The following is a 12,159-nucleotide window of genomic DNA, read 5'->3' as shown; positions in this document are numbered from 1 at the left end:
CCCCCCCACACACACACACAGAGGGGGTTTCCTGCCGTGTGGAGACACCGTTTTAAGTCAGTTTTGTCGGCTGACTCAAAGGACATTTCATGTTCGTGTAAGGAAATACCTGGTCCTTCACAATAGGTCGTTTCATTTTTAAATTTTCTTTAAGATGAGTCCTCTTCTGTTCCCCCCTACACACACACACATGCACAGATTTCTTCTGTCCTTCTGCACTTGATTTCAGGGTCCCACATCTTAGATATGTTCTTCTTGTGCTGCTCTAATGATTTTGGAAGATACTGGCTCAATTCAACAAAACTAGAAGACAGTGAAGGGGTGAAAGGAGCTGGGTGGTTATTTGTCTGTAAAGCCAAACAATTCCACAGGCCAATCCCCATGGATAACAGAGGGGTGGCTATGCGACCTTCAGGAATGAAACGTCTGTGTCTCACAGAGAAGCTGATTCAGGTCTTACCCATAAAGATTATATATTTTTTATTTTTTCATAAGAAAGTGAAAAGTGGAGGTGTCAAAGTTTCTGTCTGAAGTGTGCCTAAGTGCTTTGTTTGTGAATCCTTAGTTAAGCTTTTCCCTCCCCCATTTACTGTGCAGTGTGGTAGATGCTGTTTGACTGCTTCCAGCCTCCCCACACTTATCTCACACCTACATCGTGTAGGTGCAAATCTCAGTCAGCTTGTGTCAGTTAGGACACAGGCTTAAGAATATTTTATGGCAAGCCAGCACTGGTGTAAGGATGTGAACACAGAACTAAAACCTCTCAGTTTTCTATGTCCTGTATGCCTACCACCAAGCATCTCATTTGCTTTTGCAGTGTGAGAACATTGCCAGTGTCAAGTGATTCAGTCAGCTCTGGGGTACTTTCTAGAGAGAACTTCATAAAACATGCTGTAAGAGGAAATGATGAACTATAGGACACTTGGAATTGAATTGCTTTGCACTGCCTTCTATCTTGTATGCAGAGCTGGATGAAGGATTCTATCAGGCTGGCTTTTTTGGCCTGTCACCCAAAGTATGATGTGTGGCTGGGCACTGATTTTACTGGATACCAGTAATACAGCAGTTTGCAAAGTGTGAATACTCTTCCCAGCTCATGTTTCCCTCTCCCATGTGCCCAAGGTCTTCAGCTCAGGAGTTAGTGTTCAAGTCTCTCTCTCATTCAACTGAACTCTACTGAAAGCCCCTTCTGTGTCTGAAGAGAAGTGAGAATTGTTGTCACTGTTGTCCAAAAACCCAGTCTTGCATCTGACATGATCATTTGGTCTGCCTTGCTGAAGAAAGGCCACACTCTGACATGCATGCTACATGATTCTCTTTGCAAAGTTCTTGAAAGTTTAATGACCTTATACATGTGCTACACAGGTTTATTGCTGGCTTTTACTGACAAATGCTGATATCTTTACCATTCTGAAAAGAAACCCTTTCAACAGCCATAGACCTATACATGGAGGAAGAGATGCTCTTTCCTCTCCCCTTACACCCATTTCTTTTGTCCAGCAGCAGAGAAACATTTGGCTGAAAATAAGCTGTTTTCACTTGTTGCTTCTTTTGTCACAGTGGATCTTTAATGTCTGCTAAGCCAGGTCAGTCTCACTGAACGACACCCCCTTCTGTTTTTTAAAAAAATTATCTCTGTGTTCTCAGCAAATATGCAAGAACTACATCTGAAAAAGTCACAGGCCTGTAGAAGGGACCATTGTGTAGTAGGACCTCTGCTATAACACAGACTGTTGAAGTGCCTGGAATTAATTCCTGTTTATTTAATTTTCATTTCCAGCAGTACTGTAGCACAGACTCTATGTTCAACTGGTGTTGTATGATTTGTTACCATCACCTTCAGTGCTGTCTTGGCACACAAAGTTATTGGAAAGACATTACAATGAGAGATGGATAGTTAAAAGATGCATTGATGCGAGAACTAATAGAAAATGGTTGCCTAGCTAGTTGAGTAGCTGGTGCACAAATAAAAGTGCATATGATTTTGTGCAGAATATAGGTAGGCCTCATAACTTTATATGGCAATGCTGACTATTATGAACAAAAAAAGCACTGAGGTCATGTGAAGCTGGTATCTCTGGTGGGAAATGAAAAACTTGGATGTGAGTTGAGAAAACAACAAGCACTGCCAGTCCTATCACTTTGGAGACATAGTCAAGTACAAATACTGAGCACTGTGAGGATTGCCGGCTTGACTGGAAGCTTGGCTTTGTATGATTTTTTCTTTCTTTTGGAAAGACATTACAATGAGAGATGGATAGTTAAAAGATGCATTGATGCGAGAACTAATAGAAAATGGTTGCCTAGCTAGTTGAGTAGCTGGTGCACAAATAAAAGTGCATATGATTTTGTGCAGAATATAGGTAGGCCTCATAACTTTATATGGCAATGCTGACTATTATGAACAAAAAAAGCACTGAGGTCATGTGAAGCTGGTATCTCTGGTGGGAAATGAAAAACTTGGATGTGAGTTGAGAAAACAACAAGCACTGCCAGTCCTATCACTTTGGAGACATAGTCAAGTACAAATACTGAGCACTGTGAGGATTGCCGGCTTGACTGGAAGCTTGGCTTTGTATGATTTTTTCTTTCTTTTTTTTTTTTTTTTGAATAAACACATGAATTGCAAATACAGAAATGTTTAAATGTAGTGCATTATAAACGTATTTCATGGCGCCATTGGATCAAAAGAAAAAAAACAGACAAATTATTATTTCTTTGCATTCCTATTCTAAAGAAGAGTAAACTGGCAGTGACAGCTCTTCAGAATCCGTTTGCTGTGGTAAATGATTAAAAATATTTTAAAGCACTTTTTGAAAAATCTTTTTTTTACAAAACCCCTGTTTCTTAACCAAATTAGCACCCTGATGAAGTTTGCTGACTACACCAAGATGAATGGAAAGGTTAACGCTCTGGAAGAGAGAGCCACCCTCCAGGATGACCTATGTAGGCTGGTGGTGTGGGGTAGCAGGAACCTTATGAAGTTCAACAGAGAGAAGTGTAAGGTGTTGTACCTGGGAACACAAAACCCAGGAGTGCAGTTCAGACTGGGATCCACCTGGCTGGAGGGCAGCCCTGTGGAAAGCAACCTGGGGATCTTGGTGGATAACAGGCTTAACGTGAGTGAAGAGTGAGCTGCAGTGGCAAAGAAAGCCAACAGGATGCTGGGCTGCATCAACAAAAGCATCACCAGATGTCATCATCCAGCTCTGCTCGGCGCTTGTCAGAACACACCTGGAGAATTGTGTTCAGTTTTAGTCCCTGCTCTACAAAAAGGAAGTGGACAGGCTGGAGAGGGTCCAGAGAAGGGCCACGAGGATGATCAGGGGACTGGAGGACGTGCCATAGGAGGAGAGGCTGAGAAAAATGGGTTTGTTCAGCCTTGAGAAAAGAAGGCTTCAGGGAGACCTTTTTGCAATATTCTAGTACTTAAAGTGTGGCTACCAAGAAGATGGAGACTCCCTGTTTACAAGGAGTCACATGGAAAAGACAAGGGGTAATGGGCAGAAGTTGCTCCTGGGTAGCTTCCAATTTGACACAGGAGGACAGTCAAACACTAGAACAGTCTCTCAAGGGAAGTGGTAGATTCCCCCACATTAGACAGTTTTAAGTCTCAGCTTGACAGGGTGCTGAGCCATTTCAAATATACTATAGAATTACCTAAAAAGGTTGGACCAGGTGAACCCTGAGGTCCCTTCCAACCATTCCAATCATTCTATGATTCTATGAAATGAAGAAATGGAACTCCAAGGAAATGACAAACAAATAATCTGTATCCTTCCAGTGCCAAGAAGCACCAAATGCATAGAAACCTTTTTGTACTGTGTTCCTTATCAAAGAGATGGTGAAAGATAGCCCTAAGTTAAATATATTTATGCCCTACATTGCTATAGAGATGGAAAATAGGAATTGCCATTATTGCCTTTTTGGAGAGGTAGGAACAATAGCACAAAGCAGCCATGTGATTTGCTGGGTGGCAGAAAAAACCTGTGACAATCAAGAAGGAAATCCAAACCATTAAGATCTCTTCATCTTGGTGTCTGTCTACTTCACAAAGATCTTGAACATGCAAACAAGGTCAGGACTGAATTTATCATTTTCAGAGTGTGACATGGGACGACTCCTGGGTTACCTCAGCTGAAAATGTCTTCCAGGAATAGCTCTCCTGTTCCACTGACTGTCTCAGCTAAGCTTTTTCTGTATTTTCTCTAACATCCATTTTCCCTCCAGTTGTAAAGACTAGGTAATGACTTCTTTGTTGGAAACATAGGCTTATGGCTCAGATTTTGGCATGAACAATTGCCAAGACAATTAGCCAGTTTTAATCAACAGAGATTTGCCTGTAGAAACATGGATGCTTCCAGGCCAATTGACTTGCAGTAATGATTGAACCTACTGATTATTTACAGAAGTACTTAGACTCGAATTTTGGCCAACACCAAACTTTTAACTGTTCAATAGCAGCAGTTGTTACACATCACAGCTCTTTAACCTAGATTTCTTACTCAAAGGAATCTTTTTACCAAAGACCAGTAGCCACAAGAAGATGCTTGCATGATCTTGAACAGTATGGTTTGCCTGAGACAACAGAATAGATCTGTGAAAATCATAGCCTCATAACCTGTGCTTATTATTTTCAAGAGAGGGCAGGGGGTTCTTTAGTCAGCTGTAACAGCTAAGAAAATCTTTGCCCAGCATTTCAAGTGTTCCATCCATATTGTGTGTTTCTGACTTCCTCCACATCCTCCAAGGATTTGGTCTGCAAAATTCAGTCACTCAAAATTAGTTGTATTCCATCAGCTATGATGGAATGTAACCTTTGTGAGTAAAACAAAAAGTAAAGGGATCCCTTGTTCATTTATCATGTGCAATTCTTGATGAGGCATAATATTTTTTTCTAAATAGGAATAAGAGAGCCAGGACTTCATGTCTTTGTAGCAGATCAGGAATTTTTCATCAAGGACTGAACTTTTTGTACACTGTGTTTTATATTTTAATTGGTGCTATGAAGGAACTGGAATTTCACTACGGCAGTAAACTATGTGGTTTAGAAATTAATTTTTGCTCCAAATAAGATTCAGATGTCAAAGTTTCTCAGGGATGACTTCAGAGTCAACTAAATTTTTGTAAATGAATTTTCAGCTTGATACAACATTCAAAATACATCAGGTTTTGGGAGGGGTTTCACTTGTTTTTAGCTTAGTTTGTTTGATTGGGGTTTTTTTGGAAGAAATTCCTGTCAACAGAGATATATTCCTACCTAATGTTTCTGTCTATCTGGATGAATGAGCATTTCTGAAGGAAAACATATTATGCAAGATGTATTCCATTAATGTTTCTGTGTTTGGATCTTGTTTCTTCCTTCATCTGTAAAAGATAAGCTAATGTAGCTTGAGAATGTGTTTTAAATAGAAGATAGCAAGTAAATATTGTACCTCAGAGGAAGAGATGGGAAAGAATTAATCTCAGCAAGTCCCTGTCCCTTTCCTGGCTGTGACTGACACTATTTGCTGAAGTTATTTTGAGACACCCAGTCAGCGGTGTCACTGGAGAAATCAGTCAATCGATCTCACAAGGCAAATCACATGAATAATTTAACCCTTTCAAAAAGTGTCTGTTTTTCTTTACTTCTGATAAAAATATCTAAAATGTAAAGCATTATATTGTCAAAAAGTGGCATATGGTTTTCCACAGATGTTTGCCAAATACCTGCATCAAATTACTCAATTGACCTCTGCAGTGTCAATAACTAAGCAATGGTTGGTAGTAACAGGGCTGTAGCAATTCAGTAGTAATGCAATTCCATTCATTATTGCTTTCACTGGAACACTGGCAAAGACATCTTCTGCCACTGAACCCAGCCTATGTTATTATAGACAACAATATAATATAATTCCCCTAAGAAATCTGTCTTAAAATTGTTTACCCACTGATACTCTTGGAAGCCAGTTCTACAATCTTACTAAGCTAGTGGGTAGGAAATGTCTCCTCATTTACAATTTTAATTTATTCAAGACAAGCTTATGTCAATGTATTAATGGTCCCAAATTATCACTTAATTTAAATATCTCCTTTAGCTCTTCTTTCTCCTTGGAGATTTATTTTCTCCCCGTGATGTATTTATAGGGATCAGTTCTATAATCTCCCAGATTGTCTAATGTTAGAGCAAAAAGGACAAACTCTTCTATCCATGAGTGATAAGATAAACTCTCCGTGCCTTCAGTCAGCCTATCAGTGTGCCATGTAACTGCTTCTGTTTGATCTTGTACCCCTTGAATGCAGGTGGCCAGAACAGTAAGCAGTGTTCCAGACAAACTCCCCATATCATGCTGTTGCTAGTTCTCTGTCCCTAATAGAAAACATTTGCCTTATTACCAGCCAGGACTGTGTCTGGGGTTTTGATGTAATTCTAAGTGTTGTCCACTACACTACAGACATCAAATGTCTGTCTCGTTCTCTGTCATTTCCATTTCTGAGCTCATGGCCTATAGCCTGTTGGTAGCCTCCACGAATGTGACCTTGTGGTTTACACAATTAAGTTTCATCCCATTTCTGCTATTATTTTCAAGGTCACCTAGCTGTTCGTGTCTGGTATTCTGATCACCCTCTATTACCAATGCTTTTCAACTTAATTAGAACACTTCCACTTTTGTGTCATGTTTCTTAATAAAAATAAGTAATCCTGAAGAAATTCCACTACAGTCTTTCTAGAACAGTAGTTCTTGTTTTAAGACAATCTGTTGTTGTATTGCCTTTGGCAAGCAACTTGCTCACATCAATTAACTGAAAAATGCCCAATCTTTTCTGCACATGGAACACTTTCTGATACAACCATCTTTTAGCGGATGACAATAGATTATGAGGACAAGATTCTTTCTTTCAACATTTAATGCTAAGTTTGAAAAACATTACCCAGTGTCAAAATCATGGAATCTTCCAACATTAGTGGGCTAGACTTGGTGGTCAAGAAAATAAAAATTTCTACATTTTGTGGCTTCCTAAAGAAAATTAAAATAATTTGTAAATGTAACCAAAATAAATGTCTACAGCCTCTTCAATGCAAAACATCAGCTGAAATCCATATAACCATCAGATAGAATAATGTTCTATTGTGTCTTGTTATCCTGTCAAGCTAATCTATGCAAATAGTCTTTATGCATAACTGTCTTATTCAGATACTTGGATGTAATCCATCAAACACTTCTCATCCATTAAATATAATTATATGCTTTGTTGGAATAACCAGATGTTTAGTGCTAAGCTGAGCAGATGTTTGTGCTTCATGCTGGAAGGTTATAAACCTATTTGCACCAGCAATAAACTACAAGTATTAAAATGATGGAGGAAATGAGTAGTTCTCACTTCATTTTGGCAAATTGCCAGTAATTAATTCTCTTGGATCAGCTTAAAAAAAGGTATTAAGTTTGCTACAGGGCATATTTGACACAGAAGTTTGTAAAACCTGGCTGACCTTTTAAAGTATGTGCAATGATGACCACTTTGGGTCCCTTAAATAGACTTAATTTATCTTAAGTTGAGTTTGATTTTCAAAGATTTTGGGCCAGATTTTGAACAGCATTAAATAAAAGGAATGTTGTTAGGATGTTTCTCTTTCACTTCCGGAATAGCTTTGGGATAGGGAATTAATTTTGTATTCTCAGAACAGTCTTTTTCTTTTAGCAATGTAAGACTGAGTTTACACAAACCATTCTTTCTGTTCAGTGAACCTCTTCTTTCCCAAAGTCTGAGATCCAGATTCAAAATTTCCAAATAATACTCCACTGAAGTGTCTGAAACATGTTAATTCTGAGACAAAAATAAATGGTAGCCTAGAATGTGTTGTCTTCCACCCCAAAAGATGTAACTTATCCTACTTGACTGAACATTATTTCCATTGGTTTATCTGGAAGTAGAGCTCTGCTGAAACTTTTTTTCCAAGTGATCATAGAATCATCATAGAATCATAGAATGGATTGAGTTGGAAGGGATCTTAAAGATCATCTAGTTCCAAATCTCCTGCATGGGCAGGAACACCTCCCACTAGACCAGGTTGCTCACAGCCCCATCCAGCCTGACTTTGAACACTTCCAGGGATGGGGCTTCCATGATTTCCCTGGTCTACCTTTTCCAGTGTCTCACCACCCTCACAATAAAAAATTTACTCCTAAATGTCTAACCTGAATCTCTCCTCTTCCCGTTTTGATCCATTACCCCTTGTCCTTTCACTACAAGCCCTTCTAAAAAGTCCTTCCCCAACTTTCCTGTTGGCTCCTTCAGGCACTGGAAGACTGTTATAAGGCCTTCTCTCCTCCAGGCTGAACAGCCCAAATTCTCCCAGCCTGTCCTCATAGGAGAGGTACTCCAGCCCTTGGATCATGCTACATAATATTCTACTGGAAACGTAGACATGAGTATTTTTAAGGTGATAACTAGAGCTGCAGGACTAATTTCCTCCCAAGTGCATCTGCTGTTGATGATCTAGAGAATTATCTTCTTTTTCTGTTTGTGCAATTCCTTTTATTTCTAACAATTTCTGCAATGTCAGGTAAGCCTGGAATATATCTATCATCTATCTATCTATCTATCTATCTATCTATCTATCTATCTATCTATCTATCTTCAACTGAAAAAAGTTAAGTGGGACAAAGAAATAATTAGTACATCATTTCTTGAGTCGAATAAATTAAAGATGAATGGTGGCAGGAAGACTGACATATAAATGAAGGATCTTAGAGCAGGAAGAAAGTCTAGAAGCCCATGGAGAAAGAGGGTTGGCTTAGGTGTCTTTTCCTGGGGAAAAACAAGAAGACATCCTCAAGAGATTCTAGTGTGTTGGGGAGACATGAAAGACCCCATAATGCTGCTGATTTCTAGAAGAAAAGTCTCAGGGAGGAAAACTGTACTAGCATTTTGAACAAGGAATAGGTAATGTTAGGCAGAAAACTAAGTAATCCAATGTATGGAGTCATGAATAACCCTGGAGGGAACAGGTGCTCATTGAGTGAACATGTGTCTGCCTGCTTGAGGTTTCTCTGTTTTTCAAAGTAGGCTTCCTCTGGAGTTAGTAAGGAACAGAAAGAAACTACAAGATAGAATTACTGAGAAGCAGAGAAAGAAGGTAATATGACATTGGTTAAACACAGTTATGTCCAAAGTATTAGACAGTAATTTGAAGGAAAAGGCCATAGTGACCTGTGAAAAAACTCTCACAAGGGACTCAGAACCAGAGAAGGTTTAGTTGCCTACAGAGTATCAATAGTATGATTCATGCCTTGGTTCAAGGAAAAATATTTTAAAAGTGAAAAAGCCTCACTTTCCTTTATTGATTATGGGGAATTCATCTTAAAAGTCACATTACATTATTTCTGTTTCCTGATCTGATCAGCTTTGCGAGGTTTCTGGAATCAGTTTTTCTCTAATATTCATGCCTGCTCCTTTGAAGAAAAATTTCCTTTTTCATGCTTATAAACTATAATCAGTTGTAGTTACACACCCTGAAAATGTTACAAATTGCACTGGGCAACTAAGCTAAAATTGGGATGCGGGGCCTTTATATGCATCTCTTCTCCATAGAACACATCACATCCTCCCACAGAACCTGAAGAGTAAACAGATCCTTTTAAAACATTATCATGGAGACAGCTTGTCATTGCATGTTAGCTGACTCATTAAGATTTCTATATCAATGATCATCTAGGCTGATGGAGGGCCATTGAGCTGTTAAGATAATCTCACTCTAATGGCTGCAAATACAAATTCTGGTTTTAAAGTTTTCATTTGGTTTGCAGTTACTGAGTCATATTTTTTACTTCTTCTGAATGCAATCATGAAATGCTATTTCAGTCATGGTGAAACAGTTTGAGATTAAATTATTGAACAGCAACTACTACATCTCTGTACTTGTCCTCAGCTATCAGCAATACTGTATCAGCAGACCTGGTCTGAGCCTTTCTTTGGGTGCTGTATTCTGACCTCTTTGACAAACTCTATTAGTTTACATTACACAGCACTGGGTACTGCTGATCTGAGAAGGTAGGCAGCCTTGTGACAAAGAAGCTGGGTTTATTTCCAGTCTGTGACACAGACTGTCTGTGAGACATTAGATAAATCACATATTTTTTTTAGTCTAGATTTATGAGAAGAAACAGAGAGACTTTACTAAGCTATTTCCATTATGATTTTTCCATTTTGCTTGCAGCATCATGACAATGGAAAGTAAAAGCATATTGACATAAATGCTCAGCAAACAGAACTTGCTTTTCCCATTCTTAAATTATAAAACTTTATTTCCTGTTTTTCTTTGCTACTGAATGCTTCAGGTAGACATCTTGCAGGTCACCAAAGTTGATATAAGTTGAGGTTGTCTGATAACAGGGCAATTCCTGCAAATGAGCTGTAATAATTGTTGCGGGTTGCAAATCCCATTATGGAAGCCAAGACAGAGAACAACTGTGGGAGCATCTTGGCCTGTGTCTTTCTACTGTCTAGAACAAAGAGAGTATTTTACTGTGAACATAATATTCAGATATAAAAAATAAATATAATATTCAAATCTCAATATCCTATTTTCTTAATCTGGACCAAAGACCATTCCTGATGCAAATTTGTTGACCCATGAACTGAAGTAAGTGAAATACTGCTGAGTTTTATTTCTGCATTTTTAATCATACAAGGCAATCAATTAACAATCATGCTTCCCAGGGATCCTCAGCCAGAAGAATGGTGTTAACTAAGGGATTCAATTATCACTTCTGTTCAGTTTGAATTCATATGGCACCATGATAAATGGCTCCTACTGCTAGCAATAACAATACTTGGCACACATTTATTTTCCCTTGTTTACTTAATAATTAATCTGCCACCCACAGTGACAATATGTGGTCTTGTTTACAAAACCTTCAGTAATCAATAATTGCTACCCACGTGACAACAACAGAAAAAAACTCCAAACATTGCCATGACAACTCTTTTCTGATGCTCTCACAGTAAAGCCCTGCCTGGATTTTGGCACTGATCTGCCAAAAAGTCGTGGAATATGAAGACTGAGTAGCTGTGACAGTTTCTGTTTTGTATTTAGAGAGTTATATTTAGAAAGTTGTTTCAAGATAGATAAGCTGGCTTGATTAGGGCAATTTAGTTATGGTAACACAACTAACCATTGGGCATATCATCTGTGAAATAGGTTTTCAGGAGTAGTTTGGGTATCTTGGCACTATTTTGTGTTCTGCAAGAAACACCTCAGTTCCTTAAGAGGGGCACCAAAATTGTTCCTCACTTTTACCTAAATAGAAGGACAGCCCTCTGTGAAATACAAAAAACAAGGGTCAGAAATAGCAGGATAAGTGCGTTCCCACTCACTGCTTAAAACCTAGACTGCTTCTGTGATCAAATTCTGTCTTTGGTGGCTTGTCGAATCTTCTTATTGTTTTTTGTAGAGACTCAAAAGACCAGAGAACAAAATATGGATTTACTGAAATACTTAAATATTAATATAATCCATGAAATCAGACATTGAAAATACTAGGCTGCCAGTTACTACATGAAAGAGAAAAACCTTTCAGCCCCAAATGCCTGTACTTTCCCATGCAGTAAAGAATGAGGAATCTCCGTTTTGCTGATGCATCACACATGTAGAAATGAAGAATAGAAGGAGAAGAGGGAACTACACAGTGAATGACAGTTCCTAAGTGCCCATTGTATCCTGCTCTATTTGGGTATCTGACAGGCATTTGCACCAGAGAGGGTATTGGGTTCCTGTAATGAGGCTGGCTGAGAGGTTAAAGATTTTGCATTGATTTCCAGTATACCTGTTAAGAATTATTAACTTCAAGTAGTCCTGTATCCATGGCAAGCCAATTTTATCTTCTTCACTTTTGGCTTAGGACAAGGCTTGTTTTTTGGTTTTTTTTAAGGAAAACTGTTAACTTCCTAGCTTGTCAAATCTGACTCTTGTTATTGTGGCAGTATAGCCTCTAATAAGACTGAATCATAACACATCATTGCTAAACTGAAATCTTCAGGTTTTTTCCAAACTAGGAAAGTCTGGAATGCACAGATAAGTGCATGCCTAGCTGGATGGCATGTGCCAGCAATATACTCATTACGTTTTTAATTTCATTCAATATCTTTGTGTATTTCTAGGAAACACAGCCTCCTAGC

Source organism: Chaetura pelagica, unplaced genomic scaffold (assembly GCF_000747805.2).
Source record: "Chaetura pelagica isolate M959 unplaced genomic scaffold, ChaPel_1.0 scaffold3, whole genome shotgun sequence".
NCBI classification, from domain to species: Eukaryota; Metazoa; Chordata; class Aves; order Apodiformes; family Apodidae; genus Chaetura; species Chaetura pelagica.
The sequence above is the reverse complement of the archived record's forward strand: the minus strand, read 5'-3'. Positions refer to the sequence as shown.